The sequence below is a fragment of the Melospiza melodia genome, chromosome 1 (assembly GCF_035770615.1).
Source record: "Melospiza melodia melodia isolate bMelMel2 chromosome 1, bMelMel2.pri, whole genome shotgun sequence".
Lineage (NCBI taxonomy): Eukaryota > Metazoa > Chordata > Aves > Passeriformes > Passerellidae > Melospiza > Melospiza melodia.
Genome location: NC_086194.1, coordinates 105,447,414 through 105,474,341, shown reverse-complemented (window position 1 = coordinate 105,474,341; position 26,928 = coordinate 105,447,414).

Below are 26,928 nucleotides of genomic sequence, written 5' to 3'. Positions count from 1 at the left end.
ATTGGATCAAAATTTGGTTGTTTGAACCTGGTTATCATCCTTAAGGAATAATATTGAATAGATACTGATAATAGCTTGCTATACTACAGTACAAGACTTGCAGCTTTTTCTTTTCTTTGAATAAAATGTAAGCATTTTTTCTATGGAAACATTATTTACAGATTGCCATGTTCAAAAATATAGGTGATTCACTCATATTAGTACTATGAGAAATGTGTATTAGAGTACCTACTAAATGGGGATTTTTTTTTCCATGTCTAGTGTCTTTTCTTGTGTTATGTTTTCTTTAGACTACAGTTATATGCAATTATGCCCCTTCTTAAGAGAAGACATTTTTGCATCCCATTACACAGTGAAGTGATACCTCTTCCACAATGTTCTGCTACCAGTGCCCACCAAGTAGCAGAAACTGTCTATGATGTGAAGTTACTGCTTCATGTCACTCTGAATTATCTCACAGTGGGTGATAGACATCTGCACACAAACAGAAACCTCCCAGAGGCAAATCTTTTCATTACATCTCAACAGCCTCCCAGCCTCCACCAGTCTACAAAGCAAAATTCCCGTTTGATCATGAACACATCTCTCTACAGGACAGGGCATATTGCAGCACTATCACACAGTCGTTTAACTCTGTGTTGTTGTTTTCAGGAGTACTTTGCCTTTCAATATGTATTAGAGGAGTGAGGGGTTTTTTGGCCTACAATGCAAAGAGAAATTCTTTACTATTAATTAGTCATCACCTGCAAATAAATCCAATTTTAAGAGGAGAATGTTATCTATTTTCAAAGGAGTTTTTCTAATCCAGTTAAAATAATTAATCCTTGATTTTAAATAAACTCTATTGATCAACTTCATAAATATTCTTTTGTAGAGATTTTTTTTTAATTCAATTAGGTCTTTGGACTAAATGAGATGGCATCCAAACACTTTTCAATCTGTTGATCTAATTCTTCACCTATCATCCTCTCTTTGTCATCCACTTTTATATATGGATAAATTATTGATCTGTGCTTTCCTAAACATCATATAAATGAGCATAGATAAATTAAGATTTTTTTATTTCATTTTTTTGAAAAGCCTTTTAAAAAAGCAGACCTGTAGACATGAGAGAAAGAAGGGGGAGAAAGTATTCAGAATAAACTGAAAGCTGGTTTCTTGGTTTATTTAATTAAATATCTTTCCTAAATTGTTCTTTTTCAAATTATCAGAGGTAGTAATGCAGCTGTTTTCACTTGGCTGAATTTCCATTTCTTCATAACAGCAACAAAGTCTTTTTTTATTATATCTTGTGTAATCTCACCTCTAACACCCTTCCCCCAACTCCAAAGCAGGGAAGTTTTTGGCCAAAACTAGTCACTTAGACTTCTTTTCAAATCAATGATGGGATAACAGAAGTTCTGGGTGTGATTCATCCCACCTTGCTTCAAAAACCATCTTTTGTCAGGATTAATTACTTTCAGAAGGATGCCCTTCTCACTCTGTGTAGAATCCCAGAAGATGAGAGGCTAATTTGTATGTCTCAAACATCCATAGCCAGATGATGGTGGAGTCAACCAAAGACTCTTGTTAATAACAGACAAGAATTGTTAGCAATAAGAAAAGACTGTTAATATTAACATGGTGGGAGAAAGAACAAGGTATGGCTGGAGAAGGGGATTCATGCAGAGATAGGCCAGCACTATTCCGGGACAAACATCCTTGTTCTAGTCCATAGAGACAAGAAAAAAAGGCAGTAGAAGTGGCAGAAGGAATGGGGCCAAGAAGGGGGAACAAACTGTAGGGAGATATCAAGACCATCCAAGAATCCCAAAAGATTCTTACTCATTTCCTAGAACAGTCTGAAAGAATGGACTTCACATGATAACAAGTTTGCATAGAAAGCAAGAAAACCTATCTTCAAAGCAGAGAAACCTACTCATGAAAATACCCCACCAAGCCTGGGTGGTGGCCTCAGGACCCTGCACGTCCCATCAGTGGGATGCAGCTGGATCCATGCTGAAGGCAGGATTGACATCCAATCAGATGGATTGACACTGAAGTCAGGACTGACATGCCCTCAGCTGAATCAACACTGGAACCAGGACTGGTGATCTCTTTTTCTCTCTCTTCTTCTCATCTTATTTCTATTTTTCTCTCTCCTTCTTTTGTTCATCATTTCCTTTCTGTCTTCCCTTCCACCCTACCCATTTATTCAAAACCCACTGCTGTGTGTTTATATATGTGGCAGGGACAAAGATAGCAATTTCCATGCCAAGTGTCCAATTTACTAAAAAACTTTTCGATTGTTTTTGGACCCTCTGACTTTTGTCCTTCCTTTCAGCCATGAGCTTTTATGAATCCTAGGTGCTTCCTTCTGCTTAAGGATGGGACATCACACTCCACATAACTGATCTTTGAATTTATTTGGCTAAAGGTAGATGGAATGAATCTTGCCTACAATCACTAAAAATAAATGTTATGTTATCCTTAGATTTGCTGGGAAAACCTGGGTGTAACACACAGCCCAGTTTCATGTGGCACAGCTATGTGACCTTCATTTAGCCTTTCTGAAGAGTAGTATTAACTTGCAAGAGCTTCACAGAATCACAGAATAGGTCAGGTTGGAAGGGACCAGCGGGTTGTCTGGTCCAACCTCCCTGCCTAATGATTCTGTACACAGGATTGTGTCCAGACAGTTCTTGAATACCTCCAGGGAGGGAGACTCCAAAGCCTCTCTGGGCAACCTCTTCCATTGCTCAGTCACTTGCACAGTTAATAAGTTTTTCCTCCTGTTCAGGTGGAGCTTCCTGTGCATCCTGCCCATTACCTCTTGTCCTATTGCTGGGAACCATTGAGAAGAACCTGAAGACCTGATGCCTCAGGTTTTAGCTTTTATATTTTTCAGATTCTATTCTGCTTTAGTGTGTAAGTCTAGGCTTCATATAAGGGGATAGTAAGCTCTCTTTACAGAGTAGGTAGACAAAACAATTCCTTCTGTAGCTGTGGACCAAAGACAGCTGATTCAGCTCTCCAGCCTGAGAGCACGAACAATGGTGGACCAAAGAGAGGAAACAAGAAGGATGGGACTTCATGGACTAAAGTTGTAATTGGACAATTAGCTCCAATATGCTAATGGACCAAAACTTATAAAAGTGTGAGACCCCATGACCTGTCATCCATTTTGTAGCCATTTTGGGTTGTGCTGCCCAAGGTGGATCTGTATGAGGCCCCTTAATAAATACCTACTTTATTCTTAGCTCTGTCTATCCTCTGATCTAGGTCAGCCTTCACAAAGCATCAATCTTCGTGATACCCATCCTTCAGATATTAGAGGGATGCTTGTAGGTGAAAGCCATGTAAGATGACAAATGTAAAAGCAAAGATGGACATGAAATAGTTGAGACAGTGATCATTGTGCTCTAAAAGACTTATAATCTGGAGAAAAAAAAATTAGGAATTAGGCATGAAAATTCATTTTAAAATGAGAAACAGAATTCAAAGACTCAATTAAACAAGATTAGGTCTAGCTCCAAAAAAATCCCAGAGAGAGTCAGATGGCACTATCCTCCTGATATTGCCAAATACAAGGACAATTTCATACTGCAAGAGGTCCAACCTATGTGCTCATGAAGCAGATCCGTCTCAAGGCACTTGAGCTGGCAAACACAGGAGGAGAGAGACTGACATCCTATGTGAGTATGAGTTTAGAACATTGATTTGCAAGTAGCTGTTTCCTATGAAAAAATTGAAGTGTGGAGATTACATTAAACTGCCTCACAGAGCAGGATACTTAAGCATCAGTCAGGAGACCAGCTATCTTTTGTCCATAATTTTGCCCTTAAAAGATTTACAAAGTTTATCCCAGCATGGAAATGACTGAACAAAAAAAGAATCATTAGGAGAAGAAGAAATACATTCAGGAAAAAAACGTTTGAAGATGCATGGAAGAGCTGAGAACCGCTGTCAGCACCCATCACTGCTGGAAAGTGCCCAACGGTCTGTTAAAAATTGCACAATTGATCTGCTAAGAGGAATGAGCAGAAGACAGAGACAGAGCTAGTCCCACAATTTCAGGGATCCTCAGGGACATTTGGATTTTTTTTCGAAGTCTCTGCCACAGTCCTGGCAGCATGCTGTTGCAGTGTGTCAGGTAAGTTTGTTTAATTGCTCCCCCATTTTGTATAATGGTTCTGCCCTCAACTGTTTTTCCCGCCACTGTGTTGCCAGTCATTCTGTTGCCTTGGTTACTCCCGCCTTGAGTTATGTCAATCCCCTGGTTAACTCCCAGGTCTCCTCCCCTTGTTTCCTTACATAGAGCATACTCCTCCTGCCCTGGGCCCTGCCAGTCACTCCCTACTCCACCTAATTTTCTAGAAGGTTCCTCACTTTGGGAGTTATGACTGGCTGTGGGACCAGAGCCCATCCTTTGTTATGTATCGATTGGTCTCCCTTTACTGTCTATTATCATAAGTTCACTCCCTCTACGCCCTGGATTGGTTCTGGTTGATCCCCCTCCCCTGGATTCCTCCCCGCTTTATAACTCTGTTGCACTCATAGTTCGTGTTCACTCCGTGCTGGATTTATGTTAGGTGCAAGCCAGATTGTCACTCCCTGGCTGGCCTCCATCTAGGCAATAAACCTGACCGTCCCCAGAGAGTGTCCGTTTCTCGTCTCGTCATTCCTTGCAGCTTGATATTGGACTCTCAGCGTGATCTCGTCCACACGGATGCAGCCCGAAGCCACTGCCGCCGAGGGGCGTCCGTAGGAGCAACCCTGGGGCCCTGCCACCGGGATTGACTCCCCACCACTGCAGCGGCCTGCTGGTCGCCCTGCTAGCCGGACGGACATTACTTTAAGGCCGCTGACTGCTGCAGCATGCAAATGATTTATCTTTTCAGTGGTGTTTATGTTCTCACACTTTGCCTTTTTCTTGCCTGCATGGCCCAAAAAGTGTTTAGATGTCAGGTTTGTATCCCACTGTGTTTTGGCAATGCACACCACAGTGCTCCTTCAATACAATAAATGACTAACCTATTCATTTTTACATAGCATAAAATCTTACTGTAAACTTACATAAAGTTCTGGTTGGCTCTGGAAAATAGAATAGAAATTAAAAATAGAAATTTAAAAAAAAATCCTGGCAGTTTCCTATAAATAGCTGTGAATTTTTGGCATACAACATTGATCTACCTAGACTTTTCCTCATTAAGTACATATAAGACTGAATCTGATTATTTGTTTTTACTTCTATCTTTGCAGGCTGTTTTATATGTTCTCTTTTGTGTGTAAGCTATCTAAAACCTCAAGTCCTTGAGCAGCTTGACTACTGCCTTATTTATTCAGGAGTGCAAGAGTACATTCAACTGACTAAACAGAAAAAATAATTTATTATTGAGTTTTTACATCTGAAAGCAGATTGAATAAAGAGAGAAGAATGAAAAGATGCTACAGGGTTTTGATTAATCTCCATAGTTCATTATGTGTGGGGGTGTGTTTGGAGGGTTTTTTTGCGGGGGGATGGTTCTGGGATTTTGTTTGTTTGTTTTTAATAATAGTCTTACTGGAATTCCCACAAGAAAATCCAAATGCATATTTGGTTTACAGCCAGAGGATGTAATAGTCCTGATTAAATTTTTACATCAGTTTTATGCTAGTAGAATCCCAAATTACTTAAACAGAGTTAGTTACAGACATGCAGTGGCAAGCAGACTTGAGTTCAAGATATATTCTATTGCTTGAATAAAGAATACATCAGCAATGAAAATTATTTAAAAGAACTTCTGTGCAATGTTGTTACCCATGCTATTTGCAATCCATCTCCATCTATGTATCTTAAGTGACCATTGTAAATCTTCTTCAAGTCTTTCTGTAGCTGTTTCCCACCACACACACTTTTAATAAAAATATTAAATGCTCTCTGAGCTGCAGCTTATTTTTGCTGCACTACTGTATTCAGTTCACAACATATTTTCATTTGACATTTTTTCTTTCCTAATGTAGAATATCATCTTATACAAATACATGGTTTGCTGCTGTTTTACACAAACGGATAAAAAGATAATAAGGAAACTTAAGACATTTATGAGGAGCTGCAACACATGACATCACATCTTTGGAATTCCTAACCACTGGTTAGATTCCAGGTGAAATACCCTAGACATCACAAATAGCACTAAATAGTTAAATGAGGATGATTGAAAACCCAAAGTGAATTATATTCTTAATGAAAATTTTATCAGCCTTGTGAGCCTCAGTATGAATTTTTTTAATGTTTAATCATTTTTGTCTGAACTAAAACAGAACTACAACAGACAGTCAAAACACAGCCACTTCTCATTCCTTTCAGCAGGGCAGCACAGAACTACATTCCCTTAAGTGGAGTTTTACTTATTTTATATGAGTGTAATTTTGAACAGAAGATGTTGACATTAGAGGGAATTAATTGTAACTCAGAGCAAAACACAATCTCAGTTTGATTCACACATGAGAAAAGAATTTTTGGCTAAGAGAAACCAGAGTGTATACTGGAATTGCAGGTCTTTGATTGATCCTGGAGCCAGGAACAAAAATATACATAAACTCTATTTTTTGTCTTCTTAAACGGCACTCCAATTCTGAGCACAGAAAGCAAATTAGTATATTAGATACGTCATTTGTTTCCTCCACTGAAATAAAAGAAGTCACTCACTTGCATAAAACTATACAAACCAGAATGGAGTTGGCCCCTTTGAAATCTGTAATTGGCGTTAGGAAATTAATAAATTTAAAATTCACTTGTATATGAATTGTGATATCACAGTGGTTCAGGAAAATCATCTGATCTTTTTAATGGTATTTGAAATTTGACACCTGTAAAGGATTGCAAAGGCATAATAAGGGGATTTGCCTTACAAAGGTTTAATTCTCTCAGAAGTTTATGTTGAAAGTGTGGGATAATGGAATCTTGAAAAGCCCATGGAACTAAAATATAATCCAAATTAAGACCACTTGGGATTTCTGAACCCACCATTCAGAAACTGCCTTCCTCTCATTTTAGCTGGACACCAGCATCCTAGCTACCTATCCAGAAATTGCAATCCAGAATGTGTATATAGGTGATACACTTTTGAATGTTAACTCTGTTGCACTTTAATTTGGCAAAGCCCTTTTTATTTACCCTGATCTTTCCTGCCAAATAAGTATTTTATAGCGTCTATGGAAATAAAACAAGCTGTTTTTGAGAAGGTGACTTTTGAAAGTTTAACTTTTACCTCTTTAACAGCATATTTTTTTGCCAGCAGACTCCAGATTCCAAAAGGCAGGATAAAAAGTGTAGGCTGGAAGAATTTAATCACAGTCAATCAGTCATAAACTTTTTATCATAAACAGCATCAGGACCATCTAAATGTTAATAAACTCTTACTTGCACAAACACTGCTGGAAAGCTGTTCTAAACCCTCATTGTTATGATGATTTAAAGCTTATTTGTGACTTGCTGTGTACTTCTATATAGCCTTTTTTTTCTTCCTTATGTCAGTCACCTTTGTTTTTCTTTCCCATTTTGGAATGCAGACCTGTCCTCTTAATGTAATATCAGCTGCTATACATAGATATCTTTTTAATATAAAAGTTTATATCTAATTTTATATATTATTATATTAAATATGTTTATTTATTTTTAAAATAATTACAATTCTTCTATACTTTTAACTTCTGGTCTTAACATTTGTAGTGAAATAATATTGCTATTAGTCAGTAAATACATGTCCTTCTACAAAAAAATTGTTATGAGACAACTTTATAGCTTTCAAAGCACTCTATTCTTACTGCATACACCTCTCTTTCTCTATAATAATAATACCTTAAAACATTAGTGAAAGAAACACTCCTATTTTTGTACAAGACCATCAATGAAAACTTTAACTAAAACAGACTGCGTCATGAATAATATCTGTACTGATTGCCTGCAGCCAAACTTTTATCTATTTTATAATTCTTGAAAAAACTGACATTTCTCAACTCTGATTTATGTTACTTACTCGATGTCCCAGCTTAGGTAGTGTGGGTGTGACTGCCAGAGTGGCTCCTGGATGACCAAACAGGGAAGATACTTTATCGTTCTGTGGGGGACTGACATGTTGATGGTAAATTACACAAAACAATTGGCCATTTGCAGAGACAGCAGCAAGCTTGGCTGGGGACAGGCTGAAACCTCCTGGCCAAAGGGGAGGAGGGGAGGTTTTGGATATGTGATGGCAAAATGTCTGATCTGCATATGGCAGAGGGTGTGAATGGCCACCACCAGAGACTACAAGCTGGGTTTTGAACCAAATAGGTGGGTCTTGAAATGACAGTGATTTTTATAATGGCAGTACTCCCTTACACAGGTGGCTCAGTTGTAAAACTCCCCTCTGGGCAGATACTGAGACATCCACACACAGGACTGAGTGTGTTATTCCTTTCAGGGGGGGCGTAACTGGTTCAACTATGCTGATGTGAGAGGCAGCTGTCACGTCATTAAAACATGTTATAAAACATCAAAGACCCCTGAAGCCTTCCCACACTGACTTTTGGGGCCTTCCACAGGAGGATTGTGCATGATCCACAGTGTTGCAACAGACAGGGTAAAATTTCACCCCAGGGGAGGCACCTGGGTGTTTCCATGTAAACTTAAGTGTATATTAATCCACTGAACTCTGTGTTTTCCGAGCTTTTACATACTCCCAAGAGATCAAGACAATGACCCAGACTTTGACCAACAGATATCTGAATTGCAAGAAGCAAGTCTTGCTACGCAATTCACAGATGGTGATATCTTTCTACTCTTATCTTTAGTTATTCTTTCTTCTCCTTATAAATTTTCTTCCATTTTTTTCTTTATGCCTTTATATAGCTGTATTACTATCTATAATAATAACAAAACTATATAATAACCATTACTATCTATAATAATAACCAAAACACCAAAAATTCAAGTTCATTTCACTCAAACCTGTCCCAATGGATCTGTTAACAAAAACCTGAGTTACCCTCACCCTCGGGGGCAGATCATAACATACTTTTCATCCCTTTCTGTTTATTAGGTAACTTTGATGTTAGATGCTTGGTATGGCATCTGATATTATGCCATGATGTGTTTAAACTAACACTTAAAAATGAATCATTGGAAACTGAATATTTCCTCCTGAATCTTAGCACCCATTCTGAAAAATCCCATTAAAAGCTAATGAAGAGCTGGCGGGATGACATTTAAACACATATTATATTTAAACCTTGAAACAAATGCATGTTGACTCAGTGATCTTATTTAATAACATTTGTATCCTTTTTGTTCCTGTTTAAGGATGATATTTAACCTAAAATTTTGTACATCAATGCCTCTTAACTTCAAACTTTACAATAAATACCAAGATTACTGACCAAGAAAAATTAAATTTTAAAAAATTAGATGCAATGTAGCAAGTATTAATTGAAAATTAAACAGGCTTTTTTCACAATACAAAGAATTATGTTTTTAGTATATTCAGACAAAATTCTGAAATATTGAAGTCTTATTTTCTCACTTACTCTTTGTTATATATCTTTCACAACTTACTACCCAATATGTCAGGAGGGTTAATGATGCTACATAGGTGCAGTATATTCAACTAAAGAGGCTGGTCATCCAATGAGAGTGCAAAATCAGGGAATGTGCAAAACCAGCCTTTAGCAGTATTACAAAAGGGGAAAATCTGGTACTGGATAGACAAAACTTTATTGAAGCCTATCTTATAGCTCATTTCATTTCTACCTGAGCTTTCATAGGGAAAAAAAATAAAAAAAAAAAAAAACTTGGAGAACTCCAAATGTGTTAAAAAATAGAAATTCTGTAGACATTAGAAAATGAAAAGAAGACATCAATATTGGAAATTACTCTCCAGTCCTCTCTTTAAAGTTCTTGGCTAATGAGCCTTTGGCATCATCTTGACAGGTACAAAGAGTCCCTTTAATGTAATAAAAGTCTTTATTTCTATGGATAAGCCCCAAGATGTAAGAGTACATTACCTACAGAAGTTTTAATTTCTGGCATATAGAAACAATGTAATGAGATGAAGAAGAAAGACACTTCATCCAGAAAGCTGCTCCCACTTCAGAAATTGAGGCAAAATAGAGTAATTTCAGGGCCAAAATGGAAACCAGACAGGTATTTTTTTCTCAAGCAAGCCCCACAAGAGTACACATCAAAGCATTGCAACTAGAGGTGTTTACAAGGTCAAGGAAATGGATATCCTGCAACATGAAAGATGTATCACCTTGGATATCATCTAAAAGTTATCAGACTGTATCATATCACTTGGACAACAGTAGAAGATATCAGATTTAATTGTTCACTATTGATTTGTAAAGTAAAGAATTTATATGTGTGTAAGCTCTGTCAAAATGCTTGAGTAATTGAATCTCACTCATATGCCAGAACTTGAATTTCCCAGAACATGAGAACCATTTTTGACTAAGAAAGGTAAGATCCTTACTACTGGGTTCCGAAGACAAAGCTTAAATACTTCGTGAGTAATATATGTGACTTTCAGTAATATTTTTTACATACTCAACTTAAGCATATACCCATAGATGATTTTTAAAGCTCTGTTAGCCCACAGGATTTGCATAAGAATCAGTACCAGTAAGGTTCCCCAAAAGTACTTTGTCACACAGTATATTGGGAACATATATCATAAAGTTTGAACTAATGGCTGTACACACATTAGTGCTGAGTGAACAACAACAGGGCAAAGTGAGCTGATTTCATGAAAGCTTCCAAGTCTTGTTCTAGGCTAAGAAGGACACATGAAAGAGATTTGATGTTATTACAGAAAATAAAACTAGATTGCGTTTTTCCAGGATGGGAAAAGGAGCTTCATTTCAGCACCACAACATGAGCACATGGAGGTTTTTTGTACTAACGTGCTCTCATTTTAATCCGAATGGAACTATTTTTAGAAAAAGTAGGCCTGTAACAGAAGTTCCTTTTGTTTGGTTTAAAAAGTGTATTACAAACAATAAATGCAAAAAGGCATTTGCCATATCAAAGTTATCCTGTTGAAACTATGTTCATGTGAGAACAACACAACAGCCTATTAAATATTCACTCTAGGTTACTACCCTCTCTAAGAGTTATTAGCTGAAGTTTTTTAACTCACTTTCAAAATGTTGTATCAAATAGTGTAATGTCTAAGATTCTTACATAACTACCCTGAAATTTTAGAAAAAAAGCATTTCCCCTGTTCATCCTTTGAAGAAACGGTGTTTAATTTTAGTTTTACTCATTCTTTCAGCATTTTGTTAGCATCCTGATCCTGTGACAGATACAGAATCAGCATATGGCTAACATTTCCTTATCCTTAATCAACAAACTTCAGACTTTCATCAAACTATATCTATCCCTATCAATATTTACTCTCTTCTGCAAATCATTATTTTCTCTGAAGAAGGTTTTGATATCTCTGTTGCAAAAAAGAACAAGATTTTTATGTTAAAAAACCCTCTTTTGTGGGAAGGCAGCATCCAATATATAAGAAAGATAAGAAGACTTTGTGGTTGAGACGTAAAAACCAAACAATATAAAAGTATACTTTTTTTAGTAACACCAAGAAAACTTTGTGAAAGATTATACATTTGTTTCAATATTAAAAATTTAGTTTCCACCTATACAGTAGTTTTCACTTAAGTCTGTCATTGCAACAGGGAAGAAAAAAACCTTATTCGGATGATGGCCCAGTCCTTTCCTTTTAACTGTCAGGTTTTGACTCCTCCTTTTTTCATAATACATAGTGGTCAAAAAAAAATACTCATAAAATTAGAATTATAATATATCATTGTTTTTCAGAAATTATTTATTTAGAGAAAAAACATTAGTAGAGGAGAAATTCACATAAAGTTTACTGAATTCAGAGACCTTTCTAACTACATAATGTAGATGGCTGCTTAAAATTTTAGAGAAAAATGCCTGGATAATTCTGTTATAGTGCAAGATATAGTAAATTTTAGGGAAGGACATGATTTTCCATCTCAGATATTTAAAATTGGGTCATATGTTGCTGGAGTTAATGTATGGAAAGAATACACTTTAAAGAAAACACATATGTTGATGGAAGTTTCTTGATATATCCTTGGTACACCACTTGTAGCAAAAAAATCTGAAATGCAATGTCAGTGAATACAAGTTTTCTTACTAGTCCTTTCTTTTTAAAGACATGTTGTGCTATAATGAGATGTGTTAGCAATACAGGAAAATGGGTTTCAAATATGATAAATATAAACAAAAGAATTCAAGAAAACACATTGCTTATTCACAATTCTTCTTCCTGAAGCTTATAGTTCTTTACAATAAATTGTTTTAGCGCGTCAGACAGCTGTGATATTTTATGCTGAAAATTTGATTTTTGAAAAAGCAGAAACAACTAGAAACATAGAAATACAGAATATGAGTGGAGCTTGTGATCCTAAGGATTTTTTTTTTTTTTTGAAATCTCTGTAGGTTCCAGGGAGGATATTTTCAAAATGCCTAAGGCTCAGTACTTATTGTACTTGTGAGACTAAACTGGTTCCTGAAAAACTCAGTGTAACCACATACTATTTAACTGAAGAAGAAGCAGATACAAAATATTTGGAAAGGAAAATTACTGATGGCAAAATTACCCTGCAGACAAACCAACATACATGCTGCAATATTCTATAGCAACACACAAAAAAATGTAAATAGCTGATATGGAAGTAGTAGAACAAATGTTGACTGTTCTTTGACTAGGATCAAGGAAGGTAGAAGAGCCCAGAGTGTAAAAAAATATTTTGCAGAACAGTTTTCTCTCTCATCTTGTATTAATGTTTATATTTCTTTCCTCCTGCTTTCTGTTGCATTTGCGCCTTCAATTCTTGCTTCTTACCCATCCTTTGAAAGGCAAATAATGTGCTCAGGAAAAAGTGATGCAGGATGAGTAATTTTTTGCTCAAGCTGTGATATATCAGATATTTTGTATTCAGGCATTTTGAACTTCAATTAGTAGAGAAAACATCCCTCACTAGGGTACTTGGAACTTTATTGGTTCCAAGTTTTACTAGATTCAAAGAAAGGGAAAAAGTCCTTAGAAATGTACCTGTGACATACTACAAAATTATTTCCAGTGGTTCAATATCAGAAGAGTAACTGACAATGCAAGTTGTGTTTCTATATCCTTCCATATCAGGAAAAGAACATGCATTACCCTTGTTAAAAATGATGAAGGTCTGTAAAATAAAAATCAGAGTAGTGAAATTATAACTAAAATTAACAAATAACATCATTGATAGATTGTAATATAATTTTTTACAAAATGAATTAAAGTTTAATGGCTTGCTTTTTAATGTTTCATTGTTACTTTGCTTTTACTATCACTAACACTTTAGCTTTTTGCATAAGAGTAAAAACTCTAAAGATTCTGTGGCTTCAAAAAATACTGCATATTAATTGAAATAAATCCTGGCCTTCCAAGATCACATCAGCCCAGAAAAAAACTCTTGTTACTTTCAATGGGGTTAAGAATGAGTTGCTTTCACAGGTATTCAAAGGAATTCAAAGTCTCTGATGCCTCAATAAAAATTTTGCTTTGGTGAGGAAAGAGAGTTTTCTATGTTTTCATGATTATTTTAAGCAAAAAGAATGTTGTTCCTTTTTCTTCTAAAGCAGGCCTTCTTGCAAAGTATACCAAGGATCCCACCAGGTAATTTCCTGAAGAAAATTTTACATTCTCCTGATCTTGAAGCTCAATCTATATTCCAACTTTTACTTTTTTGTGATCTATTTGAAAGTATAATGTTGAATTAAATCTGTGGTATGATATTTGCTGGAAGTCTTAGTATTACAAAGTTGCTTTTCCACTTTCATACATTACAGAATAATTTAATTCAAAATCATGACATTATAAAACCTTATGAAAGTATATCACATACAGATAAATAGATGAAGTTGATTTAGGAAAAAATTCAGTAGAATTTCTTACAACTGCGCTTACAACCACATATGTTTGCATGCAGATACAAACAGACAAGCTCTTTAAGTGTGATCATGTCATAAATAAATTAATTCTGCTTTCACAATTCCAGCGACCTTTAACAGTTTTAGCCCAGTATATTGTTACATGAAACTCAGCTTTTGATCCTTTTCCAATCATATGAAATAAAAGGAGAAATTTCAAGTTTTATGGAACATCCATGTAATTCTCCTCTTATATTGTTGAATCACTGATTGTTACAACCTTAAAAAGTCCTTCTGTCTAGAGAAAAATATACAAATTTTAATGCAATATGAGCAATATGCAAGATTTCTTCAGCTGTAGTTTCTGGTGAGAGAGAGAGAGATGGTGTATTATAAGAAATAGCTTCTGGCAATGACAGCAACATGAAAAATATTTCTGCATTAATGAGGAAGGGAAATTAGGGAAAGGGCAAATTTACAGTTATTTATATGTTAGTTCTGTATGCCACTATTCTAATCAATATTTTTATTTATGTTACACAGTGAATTATTATCAGAGAAATCATTGGCATGGCACCTGGGAAAAGTTTTATTAAAGGTACATCTGTCAAGAACTCGCTTTTCAGTTGGCATATTGCTTCTGTGGTAGACATATTGTAGTAATGTATATAATACATTACTACACTAGACAAAATGTAGTAAACAATATGCATCTATAGTAGACAACTCTGTTTCATTCTATTGCCTATAGATTCACAACAAAAATTTGTGGTGATTTTTTCACCTATACATGAAAAAATCATCTGTGGTGAAAGAAGGTACAATGAAGCTAGAGACAAAACTGTCATTGACTTTCATAGAGTACCCTGGCTTTTTCATATTTCAGCCAAAATAAGGATGTTTTCCCAGACTCGAAGCAGAGCAAGGGTATACCCAATGCCAAGTGAAATCTTTTTATCAACTCAATGTACTAAGACAAAAAAAACAATACAGTTCCCTTTAAGAGTCCCCAAGCTCTTAGTCTCTAATTCACTTTCTTTTGGTGCTGTACTTCTTGAAAGTACATTATTTGCCCATGATGGCTCTGGGTCTCAAGTGGACTTAAAGGACTTAAGACTTCAGGCATCTTTTTATAGAAACAATTCTCAATAAGCTCTTACTAACTGTGAAAGGACTCCTCCAGAGTAAGTTCAATCACTCTTTTAGAAGCATTTTTGTAATCCATGTAGAAATGCTAACAGCACCTTCCTTATATGTCACCTCATATGTCACTACTGAAGGAGTGTTAAGTTGTTGCTGAGGTATGTCTAAAAGAGTTTAATATTTTCTTTTTTTTTATTCTGATGTAATTTTTGAACAAACTAGCAGTAAAACAACAAACAACTGCTAGAACTTTAATTCTAAATTAAGTTGTACCTTGAAGGATTAATTTTGATTCTCAAGTTCAAGTTTTCATGAAATTGCTTAGAAACCAATGTCTAAGGTAGCATAATTTTTTTAACAACTGCTGAATCTGTTAAGTTTTAGGAAATAAGTTTTTATCTGTGCTAATGTTATGTTCAAACAAGTTTGCTTGCTTATTTAAGTTACTAAATTAACTTTCTGTATCTCCATAAAACAAAATGCCTCCAGCATCAGATATTCATATAAATTCCTAACTACTACTATTAGTAGTAGTATTCAAAACAAACTAGTACTGGATTAATAAAGTTTATTAATAATTTGTCAAATTTATCAAAAATGTATTATTTTGATAAAGAGAGAAAAATATTCACTGATCCCACGTAGGTGAAATTTACAGAGTTGGAGCATTGGGTATTGTAACACTCAGTGTCAACCATCTATTTTCCCCACCTACAGAAATGCAAGAGTTTGTAATTGTAGTGTCATTTGTGTAGGTGATGGCCTGAGGCTCTGTCACCAGGGTGGTGGTTTTAAAAGCAGAGCTGTCAGCCACATCTCCTGCTGTGTAAGCCAAGGAATGGCAACCACTTCAGTCTTTGACTCAAATATCTAACTAAACATGCACTGCCAGCACAAAATAATCTGTGCTAAAAATAATTAAATTTTGCAATTTTCCAAGTTTGTTCCAATGTGCTTTCATACTTTTCAGTCATATTCCCTTCCATATCACCTTTTCCAATGGTTTGAATATGATATTTATACTCTCATATGTGTGTGTTTATCCAGCAGAATGAGCAATCAAGCAACACTGGTATAAGAAGAGACAGCATATATTTTTTGTGTCATTTTATGGTATAATAAGAAAACTTGCTTTCCTAATGCATTCAACTCCCTAAATACCCTTGTGGGCAATTAAAAAATGCTTTCTAACTGCCTTTGAGTCACAGCACACTTGACAAGTTTGGCAGATTCCTTGTCAGTTTGCTGAACCTGATAGAAGAGCAGGTAGTCCCAAGCTTACGCAGCTCTAGTTTTATAACTCCCAGAGACCCTTTTTCCAAGAAAGATCTATGTGCATATCTATTCTAACAGCTTTAAGAGCATGAACACCTGCTCCTTTTAAGTCTCCCATCTCATGCCATTATTTATAAATACTCTGAAACACAGTATATAAATCATTGTTGGTGTATCAGTGAAAGAGGTTAAAAAATGCCCTAAATACACAAATAGGTGCATCGAATACGTCCTTGAAGAAAACTCCCTTTCAGTAATCAATACAATAAATTGGAACAGCACTTTCAAAATACAGGTTTTTATGCAATAAAATATAAATTTGTTTTGCATCTAAGGTAAGATTAATTAAAATTCAAGCATTGAAAACAATTATCCTTCTCAGAGATTTCCTGCAAAACAGAAATATTTGTTGACCCAAGATTAGAATAGCAAACCCATTAACTAAATTAATAACCCAAATAATTTAAGATCTCTAAGATTTCTAGTGGGAGTTTTAAACAAAGATCTATTACATCTGTTTGATATTCACACTGCTGCTCTCATTGTGGTTCTTAGAAAAATGTGTACTTTTTCTCAGACCCAGCAAATAGCTCTTATTAATAGGCTGAGAAAAATGTAAATTGGATGGTTAACATCCCAGAAAGTGGTTCTATTGCAAGTTAGCATAAGCAGAAAAAGGATTGTTGTATTCTACTTTCAGGGTATATGGAGAGTAGCAGCATCAAGTCGTAGCAAACTGAGGGCAGTTTTTGGACAGAATGATAGTAGCAGAATTGTTCTTGATTTATTTCTGTGGCAGAAATTGCTTATATTGAAATGGGTCTCTGAAAGAATGTCTTTGCTAGCTATTTTCAGGAAAAGATGGAATTTTGATTGCTATCTATGGACAGAAAATTCATGTCTGTGTTTTTATCACTTTCCTAGCTATTCCACACAGCTACAGGGAGGCCTGTATTCTTATTTACCTCCCCACACTTTTAAAAGACAGAGCATGAAGATTGGCAATAGCCAGGAAACAGGCCATAAGGGACAGGTTTTTTTCTCTAAGAATTGCTTTACATTGAAGGAGGCTCAACACCATCAGTATCCCAGGCCACCCAGTCCTGGAGGCAGCCTAGGGAAGAGAGACAGGGCAGACTACTGAAAGCGAAGCTCATGGAGTCTTATGTCAGCTTTCTCAGCATAAAGAAAGAGCTGATAAATAGCAGAGGCAGTTGAAATCCTGACAGTGTGACTTCATAGGCACAGCAAGCACCTGAATCTATATCCCAATGTGAATCATACAGCAAAATCCAAATGAACAGCTCAGGAGGGTCGTGGGGACAGTACCTAAAAGTCATACCTGTAAGCAGAAGAATTAATTTCTATTCATCATATCCAGACCACTTTCTTTGGACCTAGGACCTTGAAAGGCTTTGAATTACTTTTACATGCATCTATTCAACTAATTACTTTGAGACTCAATGAATGAGGTTTGGAAGCCTAATTGAAACTAAGGGAATTTACAGTTGTCAGCAACAGGTGAAGTGAAATTATCATCTATCCCATTCTCCATCTTCATTATTATCACCAGAACACAGTGTCATTATAACTTATTTCTTTTCCATTAAAAACCATATTCTATAAGCCAAGTAAAGTCTACATTAAAAAACTTTGTTTTCTGATATTCTGTATGATTTACTCAATCAGAAATGGTTTTGAGAAATTTGGCAAGAATAGGAGGGATTTATATGTTTTTATGTTGCATAAATAACTAAGAAAGGTTATCAGATTTTCAAAATTAAATCCTACCAGAATTAAATATCTAAAAACCTTTTCCATGTTTTGTGACCTTTTTAGCAGTTTTTGTCTCTCAAAATGGACATAATCTAACTAATATAACATTAAACACATTTCTCGTTAAGAGGAGGTTTCTACCAAGTCTTTTCAAGTTCTTTAGGTCTTTGCCATGATATTTAAGAGAACTACTTATTTTTTTTATAAAGCACCAAAAGAACTCTTCATTTTCATCATCAATTTCCCACTGGATTTCACTTAACACTTTGCTTAAACTTTTCCCCATTTTCAAAACAACTTACTTTTGAGATATCTGTCCAATTCTCCCACCAATATCTATATATAGATAGTCTTTCAAAACCCCTGGTGCCTATATAACTGAACAGCAGGTAAAGTTTATGGAATGAAATTGCTGAAGGAAAAAGCCCTCAACAACTATGTACATGATCCCAGTGTACCCCTACAAGCTAAATTTTCAGCACTTTCACAAGCTGTCAATAGGTCTCTGAAAACCCACTGCTTTAAATCCAAAGACAATGAATCCTCCAGATGGTGTCTACTGAATTTTGTGGATTGGAGTTTTCTATATTAAAGGTATAAATTCCACGTTTTCAAACTTCTTTTTTCTTTTGTCAACCAGATATGGTTGTTGAATGTAGTTATAAAATTTTCTAGTGCTATTTCTCCTGTTAATTAGTCAACACATTTTGTGAGTTTTCCTGAAAAATGTAAACTGAGGTGCAGGTGATCCTAATGACAGTATTTAGGCATAAGTGTGCATCACCAATTTCCTAAATTTGTTTTTTAGCTCTATTATAACAATGTTTAGTTTCAGAGAGATTGTCACACCTATAAGAAATTATCTCTGAATGAAAAAATAATATTGCCATCAGTAAGATGTGACCTATGGTCCAGTTGATTCTACATGAAACAGTTAACCTTGAACTTCATAGCAAATAAAATGCATTATATAGAGAAATTGTGTAATAGACCAAGATTATGCAGTCACTCTTTTAGGAAACTTTTAAGGAAAACTGTTCTTGATTTGGAAAGCCAGATAAAAGTGAAATTAACTTCCCCTCTTATGTTTCCTAGTTTAGGGTCAAATACTATCATTAAATGATTAATAAAATTTTGTGGGCTGGTAATTAAATGTAGTTGCTTTTAACTTAAGAACTTCCTGACAGCAAGATAAAACCCACTTGCCTTTCCAACAGAAGTAAAAACATCATTAATGAAACCAGGGAACATGCATGAAAATCCATTTTCTTTGCTATACATCATGCTCTCCAAGGCCAGGGCTATATCTAAGAGATTTTTCAGGTGAAGGTCACTGGTTTTTAGGAACTTCTCTAGACCAGTATCCAAGAAGGGTGTGAAGCCTCACCTATGTTTACAGTAGAAAAATCATACAAAGAATTGACCTAGCTAGTGTTATCTCCAGCTTCCCTTAATTCCTTGTCCCTACTACTAACCACAGCCTGCAGAGTTAAGCCCATCATGAGGATCACCTTTCCAGACTCCCTTGGGAACACATCCCACCCTCTTGTCCATACTTGCCACTAAAACCATCAGTGAGATACCTAACTTCCATATCCTCCACTACATCCTGAATTACACTGATTTTTATCAACTATCCTAGCATTCCCCAATCTGAGTGTCACCACCACTGGCCAATGGTTCTTTGGGGCAGAATAGCAGATATAAACATCAATTTTAAATGGAGATTCAGGTGGCAATGGCTGAAACACTGGGATTTTCAAGAACTGCAAGGATAATTTCAGCCCCATCCATTCCTCTTATCTCTCCTTACAAAGGTAAATATTTCAGGTGCTTGTACATCTTGAACCATAAGAGGAATGGAGGTAAAATGTGGTACACACATTGAATAGAACTCCATGTTTGTTTCAAAACACACAGGGAACCAAGAGTAAAGGACAATAAAAATGTTCAGAAGATAAAATGTTTGCAATTTGTAGAAGTGTTTTGTAATGAGATCTGGCTGAAAATATTAATTTTGAGATTATTATAAAATGTGTTGCTGTGCCCACTTCCAATTTTTGACATATATAAATGGCCTACAAAACACTGTCATTGGGTATGCATGCTCTTTTGATTAGTGATGTCTCTGCAAGGAAAAGCAAGAGAAGAATGATTCCCCAACCAAAACATCAATATGGATGTTTTTAACAAGTACTTGTGATAAAATTATAATTTTCTTCTTTCATAAAGGTTTACAGAAGGGTCTATTCTTTAATTGGAGTTGGGAAAAAAATCTACTTTAGGCTTGTTTTCTGATAATCTTCACACTATGTGCAGATTCCAAAAAATATAGTTCTTTGTGTCTCAGGGCTGCTGTCTGCTTTAGAGAATTTTCTTTTGAAATGCTTTTGAATATAAAATCCCTACTAGGAATGTTCCACCACTATTATCTTTCACTGAGTTCTTCTGTCCTTTTTTTTCTTTTAAGTGTTATTGAAAGGGAAAGACTTGTTCATATATATTTATTTCCTTTGTAGAAAGGGATGCCTACAAGTACATTAGTGTCAATAGTACTAATAACCACAACATTAATTTCTTCTACATTTCCATCCATATTTTAAATTAATTTCAATACACTTGACTTTACATGTAGCTTCCAAAGGATCTCAGCAATTTTAAGGTCTAGTAAGATTTTGCTGTTAAATTCAGAGGACTCTTTCTTGGCAAAAATAATAAAATGCATCTTATTTCTTTACTTCAGATTTCAAATTCTCTCTATTTCTGTCCCCTTTTCCTCAATCTCTATCTGTTTCTTATTTTAGTTGCTCCTGTGGCTTGTGGCTACATGTCAGATATAGGAAATGACTGCAAGTGTTTTAAGACACTATGCTGGTTTTAAAAATCAGCAGGGAAATTAAGATTCAAGCCTCCCTCTCTTGACAGTGGAGGAAAAAACCACTGAGAGATCATAAATTGGAATCTTCTTCAGTTTACAGAAGAACTTGCAATAAACACAACAATATTAATAAAAAAGAAAGATTGTACAAAAAAGAGAATGGTTTTTGTCTCTGCTGATTTCAGTTGCTACCAGTCCACTGTGGTGGGGGATGTGGAGGGCTGTGGAGGATCCTGGAGGAACAGGAGCAGGGTCTGGTGGGGAAGAGGGGATAGGATCCACTCGTCTCTCTGCTGGAGCAAACAGGGCAAAAAGAAATGGTACACTTCTTGTAGAAAAAGCTGGTTGGGCACTCCAGCTTTTCCTGATTAGAAATCATTCATCTAGCAGTGATGTAGGTGATATTGAAGAGCCAGCACTGAAAAAGTCCACCCCTTCTCTTTTTAAATGTGACAGACACCATGCATGGCAATATGCAGAATTTTACACATTAGGGTTCTGAGATGAAGAAAGGAGTGCAGCACTCCCCTGGGGGCATCTAAGTGTCCTGGGAGAGCTTTTGGACATTTTAGGAAGTGAATTTGGACATTTTAGGAAGTGAATTTGGACTGGGGATGTGCATTTAGGGCTCCCTGCTACTTGGCACGTACTGCAAAGTGCATTTCTAATGCAGTATGAAATCCCAGCACTGGGAAAATACTGTGCTGAACAACTGCTGTGGAGTAATGATACAGACACAAAATACAGCCACTGGGCTAGCTCTGTCAAAAGCTGAGGGGTTCAATACAGAATATTCCATCTTTAAAACACTGAGCTGTGAGTCCAGCCTCTGGGTCTGCAACGTGATTCTCTTCATAACAGAGAGGAATATTTGCAGGTGTCAAAGAGGATCAAGGAACTAAATGGGGAGTCAGTTAAATGCCTAGAGGAAAAACTGGCTTGAGAAATATGCAGAATGTGTTCAAAAGTATAAGAACATTACCTTAGGTTGCAAAAAAGCACTTACCTAAGATGAGATACCATGATTCTGAACTCTTAGGTCTCAATGCATGCCCACTCTGTACACTCTAGATACAGATGGGAAATTAGATCATTTCCTAAGCAGCTTTATAGTTAACACAAAGTTAACAGTAAACATCTGCCAGTAACAGATCTGAGGCCAAGTATACTTCTTCCTCTTTAGGGTATTTGAACCTATTAAATTTTAACATTAATTTTTTAAATTATAGAAGTGATACCATCTTAATTCAGGAACATTGCACAGGACTAAGGGACCTCCCTAGGGTTGTTTATAGACAGGCAGAGAGGATATTTCTCAGGAAGGTAGAAAAACAGCCAAAGTAGAAAGAAGTGAATTGGATTCCCTCCTGCTAATGAATTCTGAAACCACAGTGTTAGATGAAACAGCACTCTCATTTATCACAGGCAAAGCCAAGCTCAAGAGGGTCAGCAGTGAGAAGGCAAACAGGGTTTGGAACCTTGATAATCTTACTGTGTGTGAATCTCAGTCATGTTTGAGGAAGAATTAATCATTTAGGTGAAAAACCCCCACTGTTTCTGGACATAAAGGGGAAAATACCTTTAGATAAGTGGAAAAGATTCCCAGTATTTAACTTAAAAGCAAGAGAATACCTATCTGCACAGAGGAATATGGAATAAATGCATCCATTGGATCTCTACTGTGACAGTAGCAGGGAAATGCAGCTATATTAAAGGGATTGCACAAGAAACTTCCAGATAACCTCATCTCTTTGGGTGGAGGGATAGAATGTAAGAGAATAGTGCAGAAGGCAGTCTCACACCTGAGGAGTTGCAGCTGTACTAATCACCAAAGATTAGGAACAGGCCTGCCCTTAACAGGCCACAGCTGTGTCCAATAAGGATGAGTGCTACAAAAGAGTGGGTTAGCTGGTTGGGGAGAGAGTTGGAGTTTGTTGGCTGTGCTGTGAGGAGGGATGGAGTTTTGTTGGCTGTGCTGTGAAGGAGTCAGTGCTGCAAGGAGATGACCATGAGAAATCACTGAGAAGGAATGGGATTTGTGAAACAAGATGACACCATCTTTGTTAGAAATCAGCTCCAGTATAAAGCCAGGCTTTGTTTGTAGCACCTAGACCAGATAGAAATAGAAAAAAGAATTCTCCCAATCGAAAGGATTCTCTTACCAGAGTATGACCAGTGCATGACAGGATGCATGGGGAAAGCTATCAGCAAATGCTTTTAATAATCACATCACTTATGGATTTAAAAGCTTAGTTGTTTTTCCAGAGCAAATCCATTGCAGCTGAAAGGTCTGACAGAAACTGTAGAATAGAAATTTCTGTGACTCATACTTCACATAATATCCATCTCCAACTAAGATGGGTGAGTCATAAGACAACTCAGGAAAAATTAATTACGATTCAAAAATTCAGATTAAAGCAAGATTTTTCCTTAAAAATCAGACCACAGACATATTTCTAAATTAGCATATCAGCTCCCTATGGCTACAGAAGTACCTATCTGATGACTTCTCCAGTACACCAAAGTTTGCACTCTTTTTCTCATTCTTGTTATGTATGAGAATCCCAAAAGGACTTCCTCCCTTCATTTCTCACCTACCTTGCTGTAGGAGGAATTTGAGGTTTCTCCTGGAATTGTTTAGAGGTTTGACAAACTTCACTTCTCCTGCTGAGAATGTGGTTTGGGCACACTTCAATGACATCTTCAGGCATAAACAGTCCCATGTAGTCTGAAAACTGAGAACTGACTCACCACTTGGAGAGAGAGTGAGTTTTCATCTACAACCTAGAGAGGAAGTAGGAAGTGAGTCATTAAAACAGGATCAAACTGCAGTCCTGTTAGAGTCGCATATCTATTCACTATTATTGAGTTCCATATTATGAGAATATGTCTTTCCAATGCCTCTAAATCAGGAAGATAATACTTCCAATCTAATAGTGTAAGCCAAACAATGCTGAAGTCAGTGGAGGTTTCTCCAAACACTTCAGCAGGCTTTGGATGTGGTGATAGCATGTCTTACTGAGCTCAAGGGTAAAAAAACTATTCAGATCATAGACCAATTAAGAGTTTTAAAAATTTCTTTTCTATCATGTTGATGGTCCCACGTATGCTTTCAAAGAGTAAGCAAGTGCACACTATAAATAGTGTATGTTACATAATATATTTCAAATTAATTGACTGTTAATTACTCAGAATTTTTGCCTAGTTACTATGATTGTTATATAATATTTTACTGCTTCTCACTTAGTTGAAGTAATCACAAGGCAACTTGTATTATGAAATATGAATATTACAACAGAAAAAAACCTCAAACGATCAGTCTGTTGGTTTTAGCTACATATATGCCATGGTCATTTATGTATTAAAAATTAATAAAATTGTTAAAGCAGATACCTAAGTTATTAGAAATACTAGAACTTACTTAAGTAGTACTAAGCACAAACCAAGAATTATTTAACAAAGTTCTCTGTAAACATTAACTAATAAAATTAATATTGTAAAATGTCCATTCTCTTCTGATTCAGTTTATGAAACGGAACATAAAAAGGCTAAATTCATCAAATAAATTATTCATCAACAGCTATTTGCTAAGCTCTGTTAATTAAGCAGTAGGTTAATTACAGAACAGAATTATATGTGAGGGGACAACTAGGGAATCCTGCTTGTGAGTTAAGTGTCCTGGGATTGAACTGAAGAAGTGTTTTCTCATTCTCTCATCAACTGAGAGATGCTGTTAATTATTCCATGTATTGAGCACTGTAAGAATTCAAAATCCAATAAAATACCAAGGAAAAGTCTTTCCATTAGATTTTTTCTTTTTCAATTAGCAGCAGACTGGGAATCCATGTAGTACCTAATCTCTATTCATATTATCTGTTCTTAGTTTCCTCTAAGGAGTCGTTTTTCTTCCCTAAACCAATTAGCAGTCAAACCATTGCACCCATAGGTAAATGTAGGTCATTCTAAATAAATGGGAAAACTGCTTAAAATACCGGATCAATGTTCACTTTTGAAATGCTTATCAAATCTCAGTACACTATGCACCTTTCAGACTGTCAAGGCCAGAGTTTTAGGCAAGATTCCCAAAGGGATACAGACAATTACAAGTTCAAGAAGCTTAAAATGTTTTGTAACCTCACTCACAGTTCTTCTTATCTGCAGGAAGAAAAGTAAGCAGATGAATATAATAGATGAAGGTGTATATATCCTTCAGATAAGGGTTACACCCCCCAAAAAAATATATATTGTTAAGAGGTTAATACTTGATATTGTTACCCGAGTATTTTAATAAAAACCTAACTCTGGCCTCCACTATCACAGAAACAGATTTATATGTTTCAACAGACACACACTGTGTGCACAAGATTTAAAAGATATTTTATTTTCATTATCTTCTTTCCAAATGAAACACATTTATCCATTTTGACTCTTTAATCCTTTTAAACTGTTAAATAAGAAAAGTTATGCTTTTTTTTCCACTAGTGTAGCTAAATCCAGTAAGCAGAGTACCTGCATAACCTACTGAGTCTTTTCTGTAAGCAATGATGACTTTATTTAGTTTTTATATCTTTCTATAGGAATTATAAGAATGATGTGGAATATTTAAAATATAAAAATACCAGTAACAAATACAATGCCTTTTTTTTTCCCTCTGATTTATCTTCCTGTTGGTGGATTACATGAGAATTGACTTCATCCTCTGATCAGCTAGTGCATACACACTTCTCTTTGCTGTTACTCCTAGCTACATATCCCCAAATTGCATTAGAAATTACTTTTATTAACCTTTAACCTCGTGTTATTGAACTTTTACCTGACAAAGTTTTTCTGCTTCTGCTATTATAACCATCGCAATTACCTAGTTAATCTGTATAAATATCCTGATTTTTCATGCTATGGATGATGCTTCACAATCTTCTCAAATCAGTACTAAAAATGTCACCAGCATTCTTATCTTTTTTTACTTCTCTCTTAGAAGAAAATATTAAATCAGACTATTTTCAGGACTGAGACTTGGAGAATGCCATGACCAAACTACCCTCTGATGCCTATCCTTCACTACGAAGACATGCAAAATCACATTTTTCTGAGTAATACACTGAGGGTTTTGTTTTGCAAAAGGTTTATTCAACATCGTTGATACACTTCACACTAAGGTGTTCTCCTCTACACCAATTCTGAACTTGAATGCAGGGCTAAGATAACTCTGAATGTTAACAGCATAACAGCAGAATTCCATCAGCATCTACATAAATGGTGCACTCTTATTGTTACCTCCAGTTACTCACTGAACTTCCAGTTCACAGTCCATAGTCAAAAATAGTCTTTTCTCACCTGGAGTTCCCAGTCAGTATTATTTGTTGAATGAAGAGCTCAGAAGCTTGTTTGGTTCAGCAACAGATGTAAGCAGAAAGCTGAATTCCTTCCAGCACTGTTTGGTACAGTGCTACTCTGAGTGCTCACTCAAAATAGAACGTAATGTTGCCACAAATGTTTTGAGCAGTGCTGCTATGGATGAATGAATGCAATGACAATTGTAATGAAAATAGATGTTGATATTTACATGCATTTAAAATAAATTTAATTGATCAGAAAAGATTATATATTGTAGTCATTAATCTTAATTTAAAGATAAAGGATTCTGAAATCCCAGGCAACAGCCACAAGACCTTTATTAATTAATCTCATGAGTAGCCCTCATGCATATTGAGTGATAACCTTCTCGTTGACTTCATTTTATCTCAGGCCAATCATGGTTTAAACTTGACATTGCACTGCATGCTTAAACTACACAAAACAAACCCCAAACCAACTGGTGCAGGGTTTAGGATGGCTCTGCACACAGATTATTTTTTTTCTTTATTGGTTGAAAACTATTATTCCAGTCTTCTGGAAAATGAAATGAAAC